We start from the raw sequence: 23922 nt of genomic DNA, 5'->3' as shown, positions 1-23922 counted from the left end.
CTGTCCCTCTGCCAGAGTTTACACTGAAGGTGTGCATGTCTGGGCCGCCAGGCCTGACCCTGACTCCTGTTTCAGTACTAAGCTGAAACCTCCACCCACCACCCAGTGATAAAACCTCACACCAACCCCTACAGAAAGCACAGACAGGGAAAACTAAAAACGCACCACGCCGCAGACACACAGGAAAACACTATAATGTGCACAGGGCAAAACAAATACAAATATAGGAAGGAGAAATATGACGAAGGATAATACACCACCAGATACGATATTTCCTCTCCTAGACCACCACTCCAGACTGAGATCACCAGGCACAAGACACAAGCTATAATTGGCGACGCCCAAAGTTCAGCAGAACTATTTAAAGGCAGTGGGGGAGACCCAGCCTCCAATCCGAGTACCAGCTAGATTAACCCCCGAACAACCTAGATGAAATCTAGCCGGCGCCACTTAGCGCATAGTGGACAAATGCGGAATTACCGCTTTCTGTCGGACGCCCTAGTGTGAATAGCGTCCGACATGACAGTACCCCGCCTTCTACGAGGGACCCCAGGGCCCTCACGACTTATAGGACCCGGATTGTCCGGATGGCGGCGGTGAAACATACTGACCAGCCGGTCCGCATGAATGTCCGAAGCTGATACCCAAGACCTCTCCTCCGGCCCATAACCACGCCAGTGTACCAGGTACTGTAATGTGCGGCGCACTACTCGAGAGTCAACCACCTTGGAGACTTCAAATTCCAAATTGCCATCCACCAAAACTGGAGATGGCATCGGCATCGTGTCCACAGAACCCTTTTTTAACAACGATCTGTGGAACACATTGTGTATCTTATAAACCGTAGGAAGCTCCAATCGGTAGGCTACTGGGTTAATGATGGCGGCAACCCTAAATGGACCTAATTTCAGGAATGGTATTTTGAGTTTGATGTTTTTTGTGGACAACCACACCCAGTCACCCACACTCAGGTCCGGACCTGGCACACGTCTACTGTTAGCCACACGTTTGTACCTAGCACCCACACTCAGCAAGCGCTGTTTAACTCTCCTCCAGACAGATGACAGTTGTGCTCCTAGCTGGTCCTCCTCCGGGACGCCAGCAGAGTCCCCTGACGCAGAGTAGAAAATTGAGGATGATGCCCGTAAACACAAAAGAACGAGGACTCCCCAGACGATTCCTGGCGGTGATTATTTATCGCAAACTCCGCCAAAGGAAGGAACTTCGACCACTCCTCCTGATTGTCAGAAACAAAGCAGTGTAAATACTGCTCTAAATTCTGGTTCATACGCTCGGTCTGACGATTTGACTGAGGATGAAACGCCGAAGAATGTGATAACTTGACCCCCAGATGTGAGCAAAATGCTTTCCAAAATTTTGCCACAAACTGTGTACCTCTATCAGACATGATGTCAGACGGAACCCCGTGAAGTCTGACCACCTCCTGTACAAATACCTGAGCCAGAGTCTTAGCGTTAGGCAACGAAGGTAAGGACACAAAGTGAGACATTTTTGAGAACCACCAAGATGACCGTGTTCCCAGCTGAAGAGGGCAAATCTGTAATAAAATCCATGGAGATCTCCGTCCATGACCTACTGGGTACCCCTAGCGGATGTAAAGTGCCAGCAGGATGGGAGCGAGGCGTCTTAGCCCTGGCACACGTGGTACATGCTGACACATACGAGACCACGTCCTGTCGGATTTTGGGCCACCAAAACCGACGCGACACCAACTCCAAGGTACCCCTAACCCCTGGATGGCCAGCCGGGACAGCATCATGATGCTCACCCAACACCTTTAGGCGAAGATGGAGCGGTACAAAAGATTTGTTAATGGGAAGCTCTGGTGGTACATCCTCCTGAGCCTCGGCAATCTCAGCCTCAACCTCTGTCGTGAGAGCCGAGACCACTACACCTTTTTGGAGGATGGGTACCGGATCTTCCCGAGGCTCTTCCCCCGGAAAACACCTGGATAAAGCATCCGCTTTAGTGTTCTTAGACCCCGGTCGGTAGGTAACAAAAAAGTTAAACCGCGTGAAAAACAATGCCCAGCGAGCCTGCCTGGGGGACAGACGCTTGGCTGACTCCAGATAAATCAGGTTTTTATGGTCGGTGATAACTGTAACCTGGTGGACCGACCCCTCCAAGAAGTGTCGCCATTCCTCAAAAGCCAACTTGATAGCCAACAATTCCCTGTTGCCGATATCGTAGTTACGTTCGGCGGGCGACAGCTTCTTGGAAAAGTAGGCGCATGGACGCAACTCGCCCAAAGATGAGCCTTGTGATAGCACCGCCCCCACTCCAACCTCAGACGCATCGACTTCCACGGTAAATGGTTTCGATACGTCCGGCTGCACCAGAATGGGGGCCGAAGCAAAACTGTTAGAAATTAGAATGCGCGCACAGCAGCCTCAGGCCAGGCAAATAAATTGGTACCCTTTTTCGTCATGTCAGTAAGCGGTTTAGCAATGGTAGAAAAATCTTTGATAAACTTCCTATAGTAGTTATAAAACCCAAGGAACCACTAAAGCGCTTTTAGGTTATCAGGCTGTTCCCAACTCAGCACCGCTTGCACCTTAGCGGCGTCCAGTTTAAACCCTGAAGCGGACACAACATAAGTTACATAACCCAAGAAAGGCAACTCCTGAACTTAAAATACACATTTCTCAAGTTTAGCATAGAGCTTATTCTCTCTGAGAAGCTGTAACACCTGCCTGACATGCTCTAAATGAGTATCACGGTCACATGAATAAATGAGAATGTCATCTAAGTACACAATAACGAATTTCCCCAAAACATGCGAGAACACATCATTTATGAAATGTTGAAATACTGCAGGCGCGTTTGTCAACCCAAATGGCATCACCAAATTTTCAAAATGACCCTCAGGAGTATTAAAAGCCATCTTCCACTCATCACCTTGACGGACTCTTATGTGGTTGTACGCCCCCCTGAGGTCAAGCTTGGAGAACCACTTAGCACCAGCCACCTGGTTGAACAAATCCGGTATAAGTGGCATAAGGTATGGATCACGAACCGTAATCTGGTTTATCTCCCTGAAATCCAGACACTGGCGTAGTCCGCCATCTTTCTTTTTAACGAAGAAGAACCCCGCTGCCACAGGCGAGGACGAAGGCCTGATGTGCCCTTTGCTCAAACTCTCAGCAATGTAGTCCTTTAAAGCTTGCCTCTCAGGACCAGAGATGTTAAACATCCTAGCTTAAGGCAATTTGGCCCCAGGTTTAAACCTGATAGTACAGTCATAGGGGCGATGTGGTGGCAATTCTGAGCAACCCTTCTCTGAGAACACATCCGCGAATCCAGCAGTGACTCAGGAATGCTAGGAGTCATGGCGGACACACATGTGGCCAGGCAATTCTCCTGGCAAAATCCGCTCCACTGGATTATGTCCTGAGTTTTCCAGTCAATCACCGGGTTATGCAAAGATAACCATGGAAAACCCAAAACCATTTGTGCAGGAAGATTACTGAGCACCCTACATGTAACCTGCTCAAAATGTAGTACCCCAATGTGGAGTTTCACTTCAGCCACAAACTCAGTAATTTCCCCCTGTGGGAGAGGAGCAGCATTGATGGTGACCACCCGGATAGGATGAGGCAGTTTTTCGACCGTGAACCCGGCCATGCGCGCAAACTCCTCATCAATGAGATTAGTGGCCGAAACACTATCCACAAAAAATGTGATTGGCAGCTCTCTGCCAGCGACCATAACCCTGGCAGGGAGCATACATTGAGAGACCACAATGGAAGATATGCATAAACTCAGATTAGTCTCCTCCACACCCTCTGAGCTTAGTAGTTTTCCGCCGATGCGCTTTTTCTTAGGTAACAGAGGACAAGCATTTACATAATGCCCATCTTTACCACAGCAAAAACAGGCTCCCTGCTTCCTGAGTGAGGGGACACGAGGATGTGACACCCCTGCGATTTGCATAGGCTCCGTGGGCTCACCTGCAGCAACCTCACGTGCACCTACGCCAGGAATGGATTAAGGGTAGCCAGGGCCCCGGGCTGTTCAGACACTGTGGGCCCCCCCTGGTCATGTGATGGGGGTCAGGTGATGGGGGTCATGTGACGGGGGTCATGTTATACCCGAACCAGATTATTCCAGAAAAATGGCCGGGCCCTACTGTATCCTATTAAATATTTGTTAAAATCTGCAATACAATTTAGGTATATTTTGACCAATAATGTCACATACAAGGAACAAATACCACCGCGCCATGACCAGACCACAAATTACAACCACAGTGATCGAATAATATCACATACAACGAACAAATACCACCGCACCATGTCAAGACCACATATTACCACCACTTGGTGACCAAATAGCACATTCAAGGGACTAATACCACAACACCATTTCCAAACCACATATTACCACCACATAGTGACTGAATACTACAATACTGATCAGTAATTAAAAAAAAACAAAAACACAATACTATCACCATAAGTGCCAGTATTCACAGAAGATCTGTACTTAGTATGCAGTGTCTGTGTAGAGGTAATACAGAGATCACTGGTGACATTATACACAGGAGCTCTGTATATAATGTATAGGTAATACAGTGATCACTGGTGACATTGTACACAGGACCTCTGTATATAGTATACAGTGTTTAGTGTCAGTGTATAGGTAACACTGACTCACCAGTGACGTCTCTAGGTGAAGTCCTTCATCTTTCATCCAGCACAGACCGCCATCATTTCTTCCAGCCAGGACTCGTTTCTGCAGGAAATAACACAGTTATCTCGAGCTCTGCTTGCAGAACACATTACTTAATTTTTCACAACTTCTACATTACACCACATTGAGAAAAAAAGGCGATATAGTGTCACTTTGCACAGTAACAGGACCGCCCACCCCCATTTAAAACAGTATACTCAAAAAATAAAATAAATACATCACTGCAGTAATAATATCCCTTAATTAGCCCCTATGGTAATAATATTCCCCACCTTGGCCCCGTGTGTCTCATTCCTGGCTCCAGCCATATGTTCTCCTATCCTGCACTCATGAGTATCCATTCTACACCATATGATCTCCCCATCCTACCCCATCTGTCTCCATCGTATCCATCCTGCCCCATGATCCAATCCTGCCCCATGTCTTTCATTCTGCTCCGTGTATCCAATCATGCCCCGTGTCTACATTCTGCCCATGCCTCCAGTCCTGTCCCCAGTGTGTCCAGCAATCTGCCCTAGTATGTCCAGCATTGCCGTCCGTGTGTCCAGCAATCTGCCCCAGTGTCTCCAGCATTGCTCCAGTGTCTCCAGCATTGCCCCAGTGTCTCCAGCAATCATCTGCCCCAGTGTGTCCAGCAGTCTGCCCCAGTGTCCTCCAGCATTGCCCCAGTGTGTCCAGCAGTCTGCCCCAGTGTCTCCAGCATTGCCCCAGTGTCTCCAGCATTGCCCCAGTGTCTCCAGCAATCTGCCCCAGTGTGTCCTCCAGCATTGCCCCAGTGTGTCCTCCAGCATTGCCCCAGTGTCTCCAGCATTGCCCCAGTGTCTCCAGCATTGCCCCAGTGTCTCCAGCAATCTGCCCCAGTGTCTCCAGCATTGCCCCAGTGTCTCCAGCATTGCCCCAGTGTCTCCAGCAATCATCTGCCCCAGTGTGTCCTCCAGCATTGCCCCAGTGTGTCCTCCAGCATTGCCCCCAGTGTGTCCAGCAATCTGCCCCAGTGTCTCCAGCATTGCCCCAGTGTCTCCAGCAATCTGCCCCGGGGTCTTTAGCAATCTGCCCCAGTGTGTCCTCCAGCATTGCCCCAGTGTGTCCAGCAATCTGCCCCAGTGTCTCCAGCATTGCCCCAGTGTGTCCAGCAATCTGCCCCAGTGTCTCCAGCATTGCCCCAGTGTGTCCTCCAGCATTGCCCCAGTGTGTCCTCCAGCATTGCCCCCAGTGTGTCCAGCAATCTGCCCCAGGGTCTCCAGCATTGCCCCAGTGTCTCTATCAATCTGCCCCAGTGTCTCAGCATTGCCCCAGTGTCTCCAGCATTGCACCAGTGTCTCCAGCAATCTGCCCCAGTGTCTCCAGCATTGCCCCCAGTGTGTCCAGCAATCTGCCTCAGTGTCTCCAGCATTGCCTCAGTGTCTCCAGCATTGCCCCAGTGTGTCCTCCAGCATTGTTCCCAGTGTGTCCACCGTTAGCTTATCAAAAAACAAAACAAAAAAAACAGAGTCTCCTCACCTGACCAGCGCTCCAGGTGGCGAGCTCCCTCCAGCAGCGCACACTCGCCGGCAACTGACAATGATGTCAGACGCCGGCGACGTGTGCGCTGCGGCCGACTTCAGCTGCCAGCCTCCAATACGGGCGCCCGCACGTCAATAGGAAACCGCCGCAGCGCCGGAAGGGGCCCGGTGAGCAGATGAGAAGGGGCCCGATGCGGGCCCCCTCTCTCTGCCTACCGGGTCCGGGGGCACATAAATGCCGGCGGGCATTCACAGTCACACTCGGGCGGATTGTTAGAGGGTCAATCTGTATTGACCCTCTGATAATCTGCCCCTGACCTACGCCTTCACCCAAAGGCGGTGTCTCTTGCACCCCCTGACGCAAACGGCGATCAATGCAAACAACAAAACTCATAGCAGACTCTAGAGAAGCAGGAGTCTCATACATCAGAAGGGCTTGTATAACCCTTCTCGAAACCCCATGAACAAATTGACTCCGCAGCACCGGGTCATTCCACTGCGTGTCCACCGCCCATCGGCGAAATTCAGAACAGTAATCCTCCGCCATTTGCTCCCCCTGGTGGAGAGCGTGAATTTTAGATTCTGCTAAAGCCAATCTGTCAGGATCATCATAAATGAGTCCAAGAGCAGAAAAAAAACTCTCCACTGAGTTAAATGCAGCTGAATCAGATGGTAAAGAAAACACCCAAGCTTGGGGGTCTCCGTTCAGCAATGACAACACCAGGCCCACACGCTGAGCCTCATTACCCGAGGAAATCGGGCGCATACGAAAATACAATTTGCAAGCTTCATGAAAGACAACAAATTTACTGCGTTCCCCAGCAAACCTCTCAGGCAAAGGGATCTTTGGCTCTGCAACTCCACCTGTATTTTCAGCTTGCACATTAGATACTACAAGACCCTGCTGCTGGACTGCTCCTTTCAACTCAGTGACCTGTAAGGACAGCGCCTCCAGCTGGCAGGTTATGGAAGTCATGGGATCCATGGAATACAAAATTTGGGGGCCGATTATAATGTCACGGGGGTACTGGGTAGACTACAGCTGATTACCCGGGCCCCTGCAATATCCCTCAGACTAGGGAAACTGTTGTGAATTCTGTTGTGGGTTCTGCTCTTAGGCTCCCTCCGGTGGTTATAAGTGGTAGTGCTGCTGTTTGTCCTTCACAACAGTCATCAGCTGCTTCCACTTTGGACGGGGCTATTTAGTCTGGCTCCTTCCTTTAGTGAGTGCCAGTTGTCCATTGTTGTCTAGGGATCCACATCTCTGCTTGGTTTCTCCTTCTGGATTGTCCAAATCATCAAAGATAAGTCCTGGCTCTATTTTTGCAGTCCACATGCGGTGGACTTAATAGTTCTGTGAATTGCTATGTTTTTTCTTGTCCAGCTTTGTCTGTGTTAAGATTTACTCAGCCAAGTTGGAAGCTCTGGAGTCACAGAGTTACCCTCCATGCCTTTAGTTAGGTGTGGAGATTTTTGTATTCTCTGTGGTGGATTTTGTAGTATTTTTTATACTGACCGCACAGTACTCTTTCCTGTCTTTTCTTTCTAGGTAGCGTAGCCTCCTTTGCTAAATTTTGTTTTCAGTCTGCGTTTGTAATTTCCCTCTCCTCTCACAGTCAATATTTGTGGGGGGCTGCCTTTCCTTTGGGAATTTTCTCTGAGGCAAGATAGTATTCCTGTTTCTTTCTTTAGGTGTAATTAGTCCTCTGGCCGTGACGAGGTGTCTAGGGAGTGACAGGAACATCCCACGGCTACTTCTAGTTGATGTGTTAAGTTCAGGGTCTGCGGTCAGTATAGAGGCCACCTACTCCAGAGCTCGTCCATGCTGCTCCTAGGCCACCAGTTCATAACAGTACAACTGGCCAACAATGAGTTAACCGCATCTCAAAAGAAGGGAAAGAAAGTGCTGAGCCATTTTTTTTTCTGTACTCTGTTGTATTTTTTTTTCCCTCTTCACTTTTGGGTGGCTCAGGAGTTAGGCGTTGACATGGATGTTCAGGGACTTGCTTCTCGGGTGGATCAACTTGCTGCTAGAGTACAGGGTATTTCTGATTATATCGTGCAGACTCCTGTTTTAGAGCCTAGAATTCCTACCCCCGATCTGTTCTTCGGGGACAGGTCCAAATTTTTGAGCTTTAAAAATAACTGTAAACTATTTTTTGCTCTTAAGCCCCGTTCCTCTGGTGATCCCATCCAGCAGGTAAAAATTGTCAGTTCTCTGTTGCGCGGTGACCCGCAGGATTGGGCATTTTCCCTGGAATCTGGGAATCCGGCCTTGCTTAATGTAGACACCTTTTTTCAGGCGCTTGGGTTATTGTATGATGAACCTAACTCTGTAGAGCATGCTGAGAAAACACTTTTGGCCCTGTGTCAGGGTCAAGAAGCGGCAGAGTCATATTGCCAGAAATTCAGAAAATGGTCTGTGCTTACTAAGTGGAATGAGGATGCTTTGGCGGCAATTTTCAGAAAGGGTCTTTCTGAATCTGTTAAAGATGTTATGGTGGAGTTCTCCACGCCTGCAGGTCTGAGTGATTCTATGTCTCTGGCCATTCAAATTGATCGGCGCTTGCATGAGCGCAGAGTTGTGCACACTATGGCGTTGTCTTCCGAGCGGAGTCCTGAGCCTATGCATTGTGATAGGATTGTGTCTAGAGCGGAACGCCAAGGATTCAGACGTCAGAATAGGTTGTGCTTTTACTGCGGCGATTCTGCTCATGTTATTTCTGATTGCCCTAAGCGTGCCAAGAGAATTGCTAATTCCGTTACTATCAGTACTGTACAACCTAAATTTCTGTTATCTGTGACCCTGATCTGCTCATTATCGTCATTCTCTGTCATGGCATTTGTGGATTCAGGCGCCGCTTTAAATTTAATGGACTTAGAATTTGCCAGACGTTGTGGTTTTTCCTTACAGCCTTTGCGGAGTCCTATCCCTTTGAGGGGGATTGATGCTACACCATTGGCTAAAAATAAACCTCAGTTTTGGACACAGTTAACCATGTGCATGGCGCCAGCCCATCAGGAAGATTGTCGCTTCCTGGTGTTACATAATTTGCATGATGCTGTTGTGCTGGGGTTTCCATGGTTACAGGTACATAATCCGGTGTTGGATTGGAAATCTATGTCTGTAACTAGTTGGGGTTGTCAGGGGGTTCACGATGAAGTTCCTCTGATGTCAATTTCCTCCTCCCCCTCTTCTGAAATTCCTGAGTTTCTGTCAGATTTCCAGGATGTTTTCGATGAGCCCAAGTCCAGTTCCCTTCCACCGCATAGGGACTGTGATTGTGCTATTGATTTGATTCCAGGCTGTAAGTTTCCTAAGGGCCGACTTTTCAACATGTCTGTGCCTGAACATGCCGCCATGCGGAGCTATGTAAGGGAGTCTTTGGAGAAGGGGCATATTCGGCCATCTTCTTCTCCATTAGGAGCAGGGGTTTTTTTTTGTTGCCAAGAAGGATGGCTCCTTGAGACCCTGTATTGATTATCGCCTCTTGAATAAGATCACGGTCAAATTCCAATACCATTTGCCTTTGCTTTCTGATTTGTTTGCCAGAATTAAGGGGGCTAGTTGGTTTACTAAGGTTGACCTTCGAGGGGCATATAATCTGGTTCGTATTAAGCAGGGTGACGTGTTGTGAAATTGGATTTTGGGCTCCCCCTGTGGCCACTGGTGGAATTGAACTGGTGTGCATCATCCTCTCTGTTCACCTGTTTCCATCAGGATGTGGGAGTCGCTATTTAGCCTTGCTCCTCTGTCACTTCCATGCCGGTCAACATTGTAATCAGAAGCCTTTCTGTGCATGTTCCTGCTGCTAGACAACTCCCAGCTAAGTTGGACTTTAGTCCTTGTTTGTTTTTGCATTTTGTTCCAGTTCACAGCTGTAGTTTCGTTTCTGTGTCTGGAAAGCTCTTGTGATCTGAAATTGCCACTCTGATGTTATGAGTTAATACTAGAGTCTTAAAGTAATTTCAGGATGGTATTTTGATAGGGTTTTCAGCTGACCATGAAAGTGCCCTTTCTGTCTTCCTGCTATCTAGTAAGCGGACCTCAATTTTGCTAAACCTATTTTCATACTACGTTTGTCATTTCATCTAAAATCACCGCCAATATTTGTGGGGGCCTCTGTCTGCCTTTCGGGGAAATTTCTCTAGAGGTGAGCCAGGACTATATTTTCCTCTGCCAGGATTAGTTAGTCCTCCGGCCGGCGCTGGGCGTCTAGGGATAAAACGCAGGCTACGCTACCCGGCTACTGTTAGTTGTGCGGCAGGTTTAGTTCATGGTCAGTTTTGTTTCCATCCTTCCAAGAGCTAGTTCTTATGTTTGCTGGGCTATGTTCTCTTGCCATTGAGAACCATAACAGTTTGACTGGCCAAAAAGGGTTAAATTAATTGACAGAGAAAGGAGAGGAAAGAGAAGTCTGCTGAAGATTTTTTTTTTTTTTTTCTCAGTTCTGAGTGTGCTTGTAATTGAATCTCTTGCAAGTCTGCCTATATTGCAGCCTTTCTCTCTCTCTCTCCTTCTAATCCTGGAATGGCTCTGTGTTCACCTGTTTAAAATGGATATTCAGAGTTTAGCTGCAGGTTTGAATAATCTCACCTCGAAAGTTCAAAATTTACAAGATTTTGTTGTTCATGTTCCTATATCTGAACCTAGAATTCCTTTGCCTGAATTTTTCTCGGGGAATAGATCTTGCTTTCAAAATTTCAAAAATAATTGCAAGTTGTTTTTGTCCCTGAAATCTCGCTCTGCTGGAGATCCTGCTCAGCAGGTCAGGATTGTGATTTCCTTGCTCCGGGGCGACCCTCAGGATTGGGCTTTTGCATTGGCTCCAGGGGATCCTGCGTTGCTCAATGTGGATGCGTTTTTTCTGGCCTTGGGGTTGCTTTATGAGGAACCTCAGTTAGAACTTCAGGCGGAAAAAGCCTTGATGTCCCTATCTCAGGGGCAAGACGAAGCTGAAATATACTGCCAGAAATTCCGTAAATGGGCTGTGCTTACTCAGTGGAATGAGTGCGCCCTGGCGGCGAATTTCAGAGAGGGTCTCTCTGATGCCATTAAGGATGTTATGGTGGGGTTCCCTGTGCCTGCGGGTCTGAATGAGTCCATGACAATGGCTATCCAGATCGATAGGCGTCTGCGGGAGCGCAAACCTGTGCACCATTTGGCGGTGTCTACTGAGAAGACGCCAGAGAATATGCAATGTGATAGAATTCTGTCCAGAAGTGAACGGCAGAATTTTAGACGAAAAAATGGGTTGTGCTTCTATTGCGGTGATTCAACTCATGTTATATCAGCATGCTCTAAGCGTACTAAGAAGCTTGATAAGTCTGTTTCAATTGGCACTTTACAGTCTAAGTTTATTCTTTCCGTGACCCTGATTTGTTCTTTATCATCTATTACCGCGGATGCCTATGTCGACTCTGGCGCCGCTTTGAGTCTTATGGATTGGTCCTTTGCCAAACGCTGTGGGTATGATTTGGAGCCTCTTGAAACTCCTATACCCCTGAAGGGGATTGACTCCACCCCATTGGCTAGCAATAAACCACAATATTGGACACAAGTAACTATGCGGATTAATCCGGATCACCAGGAGATTATTCGCTTTCTTGTGCTGTATAACCTACATGATGTGTTGGTGCTTGGATTGCCATGGCTGCAATCTCATAACCCGGTCCTTGACTGGAAAGCTATGTCTGTGTTAAGCTGGGGATGTAAGGGGACGCATGGGGACGTACCTGTGGTTTCCATTTCATGATCTATTCCCTCTGAGATTCCTGAATTCTTGACTGAATATCGTGACGTTTTTGAAGAACCTAAGCTTGGTTCATTACCTCCGCACTGGGAGTGCGATTGTGCCATAGATTTGATTCCGGGTAGTAAATACCCTAAGGGTCGTTTATTTAATCTGTCTGTGCCTGAGCATGCTGCTATGCGAGAATATATAAAGGAGTCCTTGGAAAAGGGACATATTCGTCCTTCGTCATCTCCCTTAGGAGCCGGTTTTTTCTTTGTGGCTAAGAAAGATGGCTCTTTGAGGCCGTGCATTGATTATCGGCTTTTGAATAAAATCACGGTTAAATATCAATATCCGTTGCCACTGCTGACTGATTTGTTTGCTCGCATAAAGGGGGCCAAGTGGTTCTCTAAGATAGATCTCCGTGGGGCGTATAATTTGGTGCGAATTAAGCAGGGGGATGAGTGGAAAACCGCATTTAATACGCCCGAGGGCCACTTTGAGTATTTGGTGATGCCTTTTGGTCTTTCAAATGCCCCTTCAGTCTTTCAGTCCTTTATGCATGACATTTTCCGTGATTATTTGGATAAATTTATGATTGTGTATCTGGATGATATTTTGATTTTTTCGGATGACTGGGACTCTCATGTCCAGCAGGTCAGGAGGGTTTTTCAGGTTTTGCGGTCTAATTCCTTGTGTGTGAAGGGTTCTAAGTGCGTTTTTGGGGTTCAAAAGATTTCCTTTTTGGGATATATTTTTTCCCCCTCTTCCATCGAGATGGATCCTGTCAAGGTTCAGGCTATTTGTGATTGGACGCAACCCTCTTCTCTTAAGAGTCGTCAGAAATTTTTGGGCTTTGCTAACTTTTATCGTCGATTTATTGCTGGTTTTTCTGATGTTGTTAAGCCATTGACTGATTTGACTAAGAAGGGTGCTGATGTTGCTGATTGGTCCCCTGCTGCTGTGGAGGCCTTTCGGGAGCTTAAGCGCCGCTTTTCTTCCGCCCCTGTGTTGCGTCAGCCTGATGTTGCCCTTCCTTTTCAGGTTGAGGTCGACGCTTCTGAAATCGGAGCTGGGGCGGTTTTGTCGCAGAGAAGTTCCGATTGCTCCGTGATGAGACCTTGTGCTTTTTTCTCGCGTAAATTTTCGCCCGCCGAGCGGAATTATGATGTTGGGAATCGGGAGCTTTTGGCCATGAAGTGGGCTTTTGAGGAGTGGCGTCATTGGCTTGAGGGGGCTAGACATCAGGTGGTGGTATTGACTGACCACAAAAATCTAATTTATCTTGAGTCCGCCAGACGCCTGAATCCTAGACAGGCGCGCTGGTCGTTGTTTTTCTCTCGGTTTAATTTTGTGGTGTCCTACCTGCCGGGTTCTAAGAATGTTAAGGCGGATGCCCTTTCTAGGAGTTTTGAGCCTGACTCCCCTGGTAATTCTGAACCTACAGGTATCCTTAAGGATGGAGTGATATTGTCTGCCGTTTCTCCAGATCTGCGGCGGGCCTTGCAGGAGTTTCAGGCGGATAGACCTGATCGTTGCCCACCTGGTAGACTGTTTGTTCCTGATGATTGGACCAGTAAAGTCATTTCTGAGGTTCATTCTTCTGCGTTGGCAGGTCATCCTGGAATCTTTGGTACCAGGGATTTGGTGGCAAGGTCCTTCTGGTGGCCTTCCCTGTCTCGAGATGTGCGAGGCTTCGTGCAGTCTTGTGACGTTTGCGCTCGGGCCAAGCCTTGTTGTTCTCGGGCTAGTGGATTGTTGTTGCCCTTGCCTATCCCGAAGAGGCCCTGGATGCACATCTCGATGGATTTTATTTCGGATCTTCCTGTTTCTCAGAAGATGTCTGTCATCTGGGTGGTGTGTGATCATTTCTCTAAGATGGTCCATTTGGTTCCCCTGCCTAAGTTGCCTTCTTCTTCCGAGTTGGTTCCTCTGTTTTTTCAAAATGTGGTCCGTTTGCATGGTATTCCGGAGAATATCGTTTCTGACAGAGGTACCCAATTCGTGTCTAGATTTTGGCGAGCATTCTGTGCTAGGATGGGCATAGATTTGTCTTTCTCGTCTGCTTTCCATCCTCAGACTAATGGCCAGACCGAGCGGACGAATCAGACCTTGGAGACATATTTGAGGTGTTTTGTGTCTGCAGATCAGGATGATTGGGTTGATTTTTTGCCTTTAGCGGAGTTTGCCCTCAATAATCGGGCCAGCTCTGCCACCTTGGTGTCTCCCTTTTTCTGTAATTCGGGGTTTCATCCTCGATTTTCTTCTGGTCAGGTGGAATCTTCGGATTGTCCTGGAGTGGATGCTGTGGTGGAGAGGTTGCATCAGATTTGGGGGCAGGTAGTGGACAATTTGAAGTTGTCCCAGGAGAAGACTCAGCTTTTTGCCAACCGCCGGCGTCGGGTTGGTCCTCGGCTTTGTGTTGGGGACTTGGTGTGGTTGTCTTCTCGTTTTGTCCCTATGAGGGTTTCTTCTCCCAAGTTTAAGCCTCGGTTCATCGGCCCGTACAAGATATTGGAGATTCTTAACCCTGTGTCCTTCCGTTTGGACCTCCCTGCATCTTTTTCTATTCATAATGTTTTTCATCGGTCATTATTGCGCAGGTATGAGGTACCGGTTGTGCCTTCCGTTGAGCCTCCTGCTCCGGTGTTGGTTGAGGGCGAGTTGGAGTACGTTGTGGAAAAAATCTTGGACTCCCGTGTTTCCAGACGGAAACTCCAGTATCTGGTCAAATGGAAGGGATACGGTCAGGAGGATAATTCTTGGGTGACTGCCTCTGATGTTCATGCCTCCGATTTGGTCCGTGCCTTTCATAGGGCTCATCCTGATCGCCCTGGTGGTTCTGGTGAGGGTTCGGTGCCCCCTCCTTGAGGGGGGGGTACTGTTGTGAAATTGGATTTTGGGCTCCCCCTGTGGCCACTGGTGGAATTGAACTGGTGTGCATCATCCTCTCTGTTCACCTGTTTCCATCAGGATGTGGGAGTCGCTATTTAGCCTTGCTCCTCTGTCACTTCCATGCCGGTCAACATTGTAATCAGAAGCCTTTCTGTGCATGTTCCTGCTGCTAGACAACTCCCAGCTAAGTTGGACTTTAGTCCTTGTTTGTTTTTGCATTTTGTTCCAGTTCACAGCTGTAGTTTCGTTTCTGTGTCTGGAAAGCTCTTGTGATCTGAAATTGCCACTCTGATGTTATGAGTTAATACTAGAGTCTTAAAGTAATTTCAGGATGGTTTTTTGATAGGGTTTTCAGCTGACCATGAAAGTGCCCTTTCTGTCTTCCTGCTATCTAGTAAGCGGACCTCAATTTTGCTAAACCTATTTTCATACTACGTTTGTCATTTCATCTAAAATCACCGCCAATATTTGTGGGGGCCTCTGTCTGCCTTTCGGGGAAATTTCTCTAGAGGTGAGCCAGGACTATATTTTCCTCTGCCAGGATTAGTTAGTCCTCCGGCCGGCGCTGGGCGTCTAGGGATAAAACGCAGGCTACGCTACCCGGCTACTGTTAGTTGTGCGGCAGGTTTAGTTCATGGTCAGTTTTGTTTCCATCCTTCCAAGAGCTAGTTCTTATGTTTGCTGGGCTATGTTCTCTTGCCATTGAGAACCATAACAGTGACGAATGGAAAACTGCGTTTAATGCACCCGAGGGCCATTTTGAGTATCTTGTGATGCCATTCGGACTCTCTAATGCCCCATCTGTGTTTCAGTCCTTCATGCATGATATTTTTCGGAATTATCTTGATAAATTCATGATTGTATATTTGGATGATATTTTGATTTTTTCAGATGATTGGGAGTCTCATGTGAAACAAGTTAGGATGGTATTTCAGGTCCTTCGTGACAATGCCTTGTTTGTGAAGAGGTCTAAGTGCCTCTTTGGAGTACAGAAGGTTTCTTTTTTGGGCTTCATTTTTTCTCCATCATCTATAGAAATGGATCCGGCTAAGGTTCAGGCCATTCAAGATTGGATCCAGCCCACATCCGTGAAGAGCCTTCAGAAATTTTTGGGCTTTGCTAATTTTTATCGCCGTTTCATTGCCAACTTCTCCAGTGTGGTTAAACCCCTGACCGATTTGACGAGAAAGGGCGCTGATGTAGATAATTGGTCCTCTGAGGCCGTTTCTGCCTTTCAGGAGCTTAAGCGCTGATTTACTTCTGCCCCTGTGTTGCGTCAGCCGGATGTTTCTCTTCCTTTTCAGGTTGAGGTTGACGCTTCTGAGATTGGGGCTGGGGCCGTTTTGTCTCAGAGGAATTCTGATGGTTCCTTGATGAAACCGTGTGCCTTCTTTTCTCGAAAGTTTTCGCCTGCGGAACGCAATTATGATGTCGGCAATCGTGAGTTGTTGGCTATGAAGTGGGCATTTGAGGAGTGGCGACATTGGCTTGAGGGGGCCAAGCACCGTATTGTGGTCTTGACCGATCATAAGAATCTGATTTACCTCGAGTCTGCCAAACGGCTGAATCCTAGACAGGCCCGATGGTCCCTGTTTTTCTCCCGTTTTGATTTTGTTGTCTCGTATCTTCCAGGTTCTGAGAATGTTAAGGCTGATGCCCTCTCTAGGAGTTTTTTGCCTGATTCCCCTGGGATTCTTGAGCCGGTTGGTATTCTTAAGGAGGGGGTGATTCTTTCTGCCATCTCCCCTGATTTGCGACGGGCTCTTCAGGAGTTTCAGGCTGATAAACCTGATCGCTGTCCAGCGGGGAAACTGTTTGTTCCTGACAGATGGACTAGTAAAGTGATTTCTGAGGTTCACTGTTCTGTGTTGGCTGGCCATCCTGGGATTTTTGGTACCAGAGATTTGGTTAGTAGGTCCTTTTGGTGGCCTTCTTTGTCACGGGATGTGCATTCTTTTGTGCAGTCCTGTGGGACTTGTGCGCGGGCTAAACCTTGCTGCTCCCGCGCCAGTGGGTTGCTTTTGCCTTTGCCGGTCCCTGAGAGGCCTTGGACGCATATTTCTATGGATTTTATTTTGGATCTTCCTGTTTCCCAGAGGATGTCTGTTATCTGGGTGGTCTGTGACCGGTTTTCTAAGATGGTTCATTTGGTACCTTTGCCTAAATTGCCTTCCTCTTCTGAGTTGGTTCCGTTGTTTTTCAGCATGTGGTTCGTTTGCATGGCATTCCGGAGAATATTGTGTCCAATAGAGGTTCCCAGTTTGTTTCTAGGTTTTGGCGGTCCTTTTGTGCTAAGCTGGGCATTGATTTGTCTTTTTCTTCCGCATTTCATCCTCAGACAAACGGCCAAACCGAGCGAACTAACCAGACTTTGGAAACTTATTTGAGATGCTTTGTGTCTGCCGATCAGGATGATTGGGTGGCTTTCTTGCCATTGGCCGAGTTTGCCCTTAATAATCGGGCTAGTTCTGCTACCTTGGTGTCACCATTCTTTTGTAATTCTGGGTTTCATCCTCGTTTTTCTTCAGGGCAGGTTGAGTCTTCTGATTGTCCTGGGGTGGACTCTGTGGTTGACAGTTTGCAGCAGATTTGGGCTCATGTTGTGGACAATTTGGTGTTGTCTCAGGAGGAGGCTCAGCGTTTTGCCAACCATCGTCGGCGTGTGGGTTCCCGGCTTCGGGTTGGGGATTTGGTCTGGATGTCTTCTCGCCATGTTCCTATGAAGGTTTCTTCCCCGAAGTTCAAGCCTCGGTTTATTGGTCCTTATAGGATTTCTGAGATTATCAATCCAGTGTCTTTTCGTTTGGCCCTTCCAGCCTCTTTTTCCATCCATAATGTTTTTCATAGATCTTTGTTGCGGAAATATGTGGTGCCCGTGGTTCCCTCTGTTGATCCTCCTGCCCCGGTGTTGATTGATGGGGAGTTGGAGTATGTTGTGGAGAAGATCTTGGATTCTCATTTTTCTAGACGGAGGCTTCAGTATCTTGTCAAGTGGAAGGGTTATGGCCAGGAGGATAATTCTTGGGTTGTTGCCTCCGATGTTCATGCTGACGATTTGGTTCGTGCCTTCCATTTGGCTCATCCGGATCGGCCTGGGGGCTCTGGTGAGGGTTCGGTGACCCCTCCTCAAGGGGGGGGGGTACTGTTGTGAATTCTGTTGTGGGTTCTGCTCTTAGGCTCCCTCCGGTGGTTATAAGTGGTAGTGCTGCTGTTTGTCCTTCACAACAGTCATCAGCTGCTTCCACTTTGGACGGGGCTATTTAGTCTGGCTCCTTCCTTTAGTGAGTGCCAGTTGTCCATTGTTTTCTAGGGATCCACATCTCTGCTTGGTTTCTCCTTCTGGATTGTCCAAATCATCAAAGATAAGTCCTGTCTCTGTTTTTGCAGTCCACATGCGGTGGACTTAATAGTTCTGTGAATTGCTATGTTTTTTCTTGTCCAGCTTTGTCTGTGTTAAGATTTACTCAGCCAAGTTGGAAGCTCTGGAGTCACAGAGTTACCCTCCATGCCTTTAGTTAGGTGTGGAGATTTTTGTATTCTCTGTGGTGGATTTTGTAGTATTTTTTATACTGACCGCACAGTACTTTCCTGTCTTTTCTTTCTAGGTAGCGTGGCCTCCTTTGCTAAATTCTGTTTTCAGTCTGCGTTTGTAATTTCCCTCTCCTCTCACAGTCAATATTTGTGGGGGGCTGCCTTTCCTTTGGGAATTTTCTCTGAGGCAAGATAGTATTCCTGTTTCTTTCTTTAGGTGTAATTAGTCCTCCGGCCGTGACGAGGTGTCTAGGGAGTGACAGGAACATCCCACGGCTACTTCTAGTTGATGTGTTAAGTTCAGGGTCTGCGGTCAGTATAGAGGCCACCTACTCCAGAGCTCGTCCATGCTGCTCCTAGGCCACCAGTTCATAACAGGAAACCCTGTCTGTCCCTCTCCCAGAGTTTACACTGAAGGTGTGCATGTCTGGGCCGCCAGGCCTGACCCTGACTCCTGTTACAGTGCTAAGCTGAAACCTCCACCCGCCACCCAGTGTTAAAACCTCACACAACCCCTACAGAAAGCACAGACAGGGAAAACTAAAAACGCACCACGCTGCAGACACACAGGATAACACTATAATGTGCACAGGGCAAAACAAATACAAATATAGGAAGGAGAAATAAGACGAAGGATAATACACCACCAGATACGATATTTCCTCTCCTAGACCACCACTCCAGACCGAGATCACTAGGCACAAGACACAAGCTATAATCGGCGATGCCCAAAGTTCAGCAGAACTATTTAAAGGCAGTGGGGGAAACCCAGCCTCCAATCCGAGTACCAGCTAGATTAACCCCTGAACAACCTAGATGAAATCTAGCCGGCGCCACTGAGTGCATAGTGGACAAATGCGGAATTACCGCTGTCTGTCGGACGCCTTAGTGTGAATAGCGTCCAACATGACAGATGAGTTTATCATTATTTAATTTTCTCTATGGGGTTATTAATGGGGGCGCCTTTCTATTACTAACCCCTCGGCTTGATGTCAGCTACCATTTCAAAGCTGTATAATAAAAAAAAAATTTAAATAGCATGTGGATAGATAGGCGTCTTATAGATGCTTCTCCATTACTAACCTGTGGGCTTGATGTCACTTGACAATACAAAGGTGACATCAACCCCATAAATATTACCCCACTGGCTACCGCCAAAGGGAAAGTGGGAAGAGGCGGGCAAAGAGCCAGAATTGGGGCATCTAATAGATGTGCCTTTTCTGGGGTGGCTGAGAGCTACTATTTTAGGCTGAGGAGGGCCAATATCCATGGTACATTCCCAGACTGAGAATACCAGCCCCGGCTGTCTGCTTTAGCTTGGCTTGTTGTCAAGAATGGGGAGGACCCAATGTGTGTTTTTAAATCATTTAAATAATTTTAAAAACAATGTGGGACTCTATTTTTGATAACCAGCAAATATAATGCTGACAGCTGGGTGCTGCAACCCAAAGCTGACTTCCTCTGATAGCAAAAATAGAGGAGTCCCATGACATTTTTTAATTTTATTAATTTATTACACAGGTGATGGCTGATGAATACTCTCATCATCATACGCCTGCTCTCGCTGCAATCAGCGAGACCATGCGTACGATGATGAGAGTAGTACTCTCATCAGCCAATGCCTGTGGCCGGCGGTAACCTTTTACCGCTAGTCACACCTGCTGGTTCACACGCTGTCATCTGTATGACAGCGTGGAAACCACAACTCTCTGACCAGTTGTAACGAATTTACCACCGATCAGAGCTGCTGTTTCTCATGCTGTCATGCAGATGACAGTATGGGAAACGCTGGACGTCTGCCCATCACTACTCGGCTCCATATGTTCATGTCATTGTCAAGTGTCACATCCTTTGTTACCGCGTGGAGTGCAATGCACTTCATTAATGTCAATGATAAGTTTCGTACCGCAAGAGACTAAGTGAGCTTAGTAAATGGTGCACCCACCGAAAGACCCAAAGGGCAAAGAAGAGTGAAGAAGATCTGATTGGAGCACTAGATGGAGAATAGTGGCAGAGAAGAGATGAGCATAAATTTTTATACTTCTTTAACCCCTCTCAAGCAGACTTGATTCTCTCAGAATTTTTTTGATGCAAGTCGAAATTTCACTCCACCCCTGAATTCACGGAATCTACCAGAATCAAATTTGCTCTGCTCTAGTATTTATATACATGTACATGAATGGTCTAAATATTTGCTCTCAAGAGCTCACAAACCATAATGGATGAGCATGCAACTGCTGTGGGGCCCTTGGAGAGAGGCTGGTTGTACAATCCACTTTTATGGCACCATAATGTGAAGATAATTTTAATCTTTGGTTCAAGGACCTCATTCTTATACCCCTATTTCTCTAAATCCCTTTACGGCTTTGAATGAGTCAACTGCATCCCCTATAGCTAAGGGTTAATCTAATGCATACAGATATCTTCAATACAGGCGAGGTGTGTAGGTTTGTGAAAATAATGCAGCTGCCGGTAATTAATCATTAGAAAGAAACTCATTGTTTGGCTCCTGTGTCTGATGTTCTAGCTCCAGCCAGTAATGAATTATAGCGCTGGCTGTATCTCGCTGCTATGACAGGTCACAGCTACCTAATCACCACCATGGAGTACTTATGCAATCAATACGGAGCTAGCAAATAGAACTGGGGAGTATCAACGTCAGTGTTATGGCTTTATGATCGCTGGCAGTTGTCACTGACAAAAACTGAGCACCCACTTTGCTCAGACAATAGAAGTCCAGGAGTCGTTGTCGTTAAGGAGCTCTTCGGCTGCTATGTCATATCACTCTGTCTGCAGTCATAAATCATCCCACCAGTGAAGACTTTCTTTCTTCTGCTACTTGAAAATCCACTCAAGGCTCTTCGGTTCCTGCTGAGGGACACCCCTGTGAACATGACACAGATATGAGTTTACTACAATTGTCTGCTGTAATTAATAATAGTTGATATAGTATTAGAGGACAGATACTTGTTTGAGTGGCTGTAGACTATCACTGAAGCGGTAAACTTGGTGCACCCCTAATAGATAACAAGGGGCATAATAACCGGGCCCGTGTACAAAGGGGGCCCATCGACACCCTCTCCTATTTCAGCTGTATATACATCCAAGAGACCCGCTGGCTCCTTGCATTGCAATACACACCACTGGCCAGTCAGAGTCCGGCAGCTGACATTGGTATGTTCGAAACTAGCTGAGAATAGCAGTGACGTCATGGGCCGCCAGTGGCTGGCACGACAAAGTCAGCTGCAGGCTAAATCAGAGGATGCTGCACATTGTGGAAGTGAAGGAAGATAATGAAAATCATTTATTTATTTTTTTATGCTTTGGAAAAGAGTTACACCAGGAAGGGGCTCAGAATTGGGGCATTATACCAGGAAGGGGCCAAGGACGGTGGACATTAGACCAGGAAGGGGCCCACAATGGGGGACGTTATACAAGGAAGGGGCCAAGGATGGTGGACATTAGACCAGGAAAGGGTCCAGAATGGGGGTCATTACACCAGGAAGGGGCCAATGATGGTGGACATTAGACAAGAAGGGGCCCAGAATGGGTGGCATTATACCAGGAAGGGGCCAATGATGGTTGATATTAGACCAGAAAGGGGCCCAGAATGGGGGGCATTATACAAGGAAGGGACCTCAGGATGGGGGACATTATTACTAGAAAAGGCGACATTATTCCAGTCAGAGGCCCAGGACAGAGGACATTATAATTGGAAGGCGCACAGGATGAAGGACATTATACCAGGAAGGGGCCTAGAATGAAGGACATGATCACACAATGAGGGCTATATGGCAGGAAACATTATTCCAGAAAGGGGTGAAGACAGGGGACATTACTACAAGAAGGGGTCATGATGATGAACATTATAGCCTTAGTAAATTGGCAGTCTGTTTTGTTTTTGTGAAAGACAGATTTTAACTGTAAATAATGAGTTCAGGAGACAGTAGGGAGAATAAGTGGGTCATAAGTGGAGAAAAAAAACATATTTATTTAATAGCATACATTACAAAGTTTATAAAATTTGCAAGGTTTGTTGAAATGACAGTAGCCATTTAAGACCCCATTACATGGTCCAATGATGAACATTCACTCATGATCATTTGTGATATAAATACGTTAGCAATTAGTTGACGAATGAGCAAATCATTGTCGGTAGCACATCTTCCTGTGTAAACAGTCGATATGCTGCCAAAAATATGCTGTCTGTACAGGGACTGAAAGAAATTGCAAAGAGCTTAATTCATGCAAATCGGGTTATGCTTCAGGTGTCTCCACAATTGGTCGAAACTACTGGTCACCGCTACAGACTAAGTATTGTGTCTCTTCGTGAGTACCGCTATGGTTATGTGCTTTACTGAAGTTTTCCTATACATTTTTTTGAGGGCTTGCTACGCCCAGTGGCTGGCATAACACACAGCATTTGGGCACCGTGTCTCCTTAACCCAACTACTGACTACTGCTTTAATTACCCCTTGCGCTGTCCTTACCCCTGCCCTTGCTTTCCTTTTGCTTCAGATTCCGCACTCCCTCTGCATTGCTCCTGTTGGTTACAATTACACAGTGGTCCATGGGGATCCAACAAATGGGAACACAGAATGGGCAACTTTCATCGGTAGTCCTATACGTAACAAATTAAATGGATGTCGGAGGATGTACACTGACAATCCATTCTAACAGGATAGAAGTGCCCTATTCTGGCAATCAGTGGGGGTCTCAAGTTAGACAAAAAGAATAAATAAATAAGGTGATAACTTTCTCCAACCAGACTACTCCTTGAGACTATAGCCTTAAGGTACCTTCACACGAAGCGACGCTGCAGCGATAGCGACAACGATGTCGATCGCTGCAGCGTCGCTGTTTGGTCGCTGGAGAGCTGTCACACAGACCGCTCTCCAGCGATCAACTATGCCGAGGTCCCCTGGTAACCAGGGTAAACATCGGGTAACTAAGCGCAGGGCCGCGCTTAGTACCCCGATGTTTACCCTGGTTACCAGCGTAAAATCTAAAAAAAACAAACAGCACATACTTACATTCACGTCCCCCTGCGTCCACTTCCTGACTGACTGAGCGCCGTACAGTGAGAGCGGTGACGTCACCGCTGTGCTGCTTTCACTTTCACTTTGCGGCGCTGAGTCAGAGGAGGAAGCAGACTGCAGGGGACGCAATGTGAGTATGTGCTGTTTGTTTTTTTTACATTTTACGCTAGTAACCAGGGTAAACATCGGGTAACTAAGCGCGGCCCTGCGCTTAGTAACCCGATGTTTACCCTGGTTACCAGTGTAAAATATCGCTGGTATCGTTGCTTTTGCTTTCAAACACAACGATACACAGCGATCGGACGCTAGCGAGGACGCTGCAACGTCACGGATTGCTAGCGATATCGTTATAATGTCGTTTCGTGTGAAGGTACCTTTACTAGCATGACCACTAAAGGTACCGTCACATTAAGCGACGCTGCAGCGATAACGACAACGATGCCGATCGCTGCAGCGTCGCTGTTTGATCGCTGGAGAGCTGTCACACAGACCGCTCTCCAGCGATCA

The sequence above is a fragment of the Ranitomeya variabilis genome, chromosome 2 (assembly GCF_051348905.1).
Source record: "Ranitomeya variabilis isolate aRanVar5 chromosome 2, aRanVar5.hap1, whole genome shotgun sequence".
NCBI classification, from domain to species: domain Eukaryota; kingdom Metazoa; phylum Chordata; class Amphibia; order Anura; family Dendrobatidae; genus Ranitomeya; species Ranitomeya variabilis.
Note: the sequence above shows the minus strand (reverse complement) of the source record.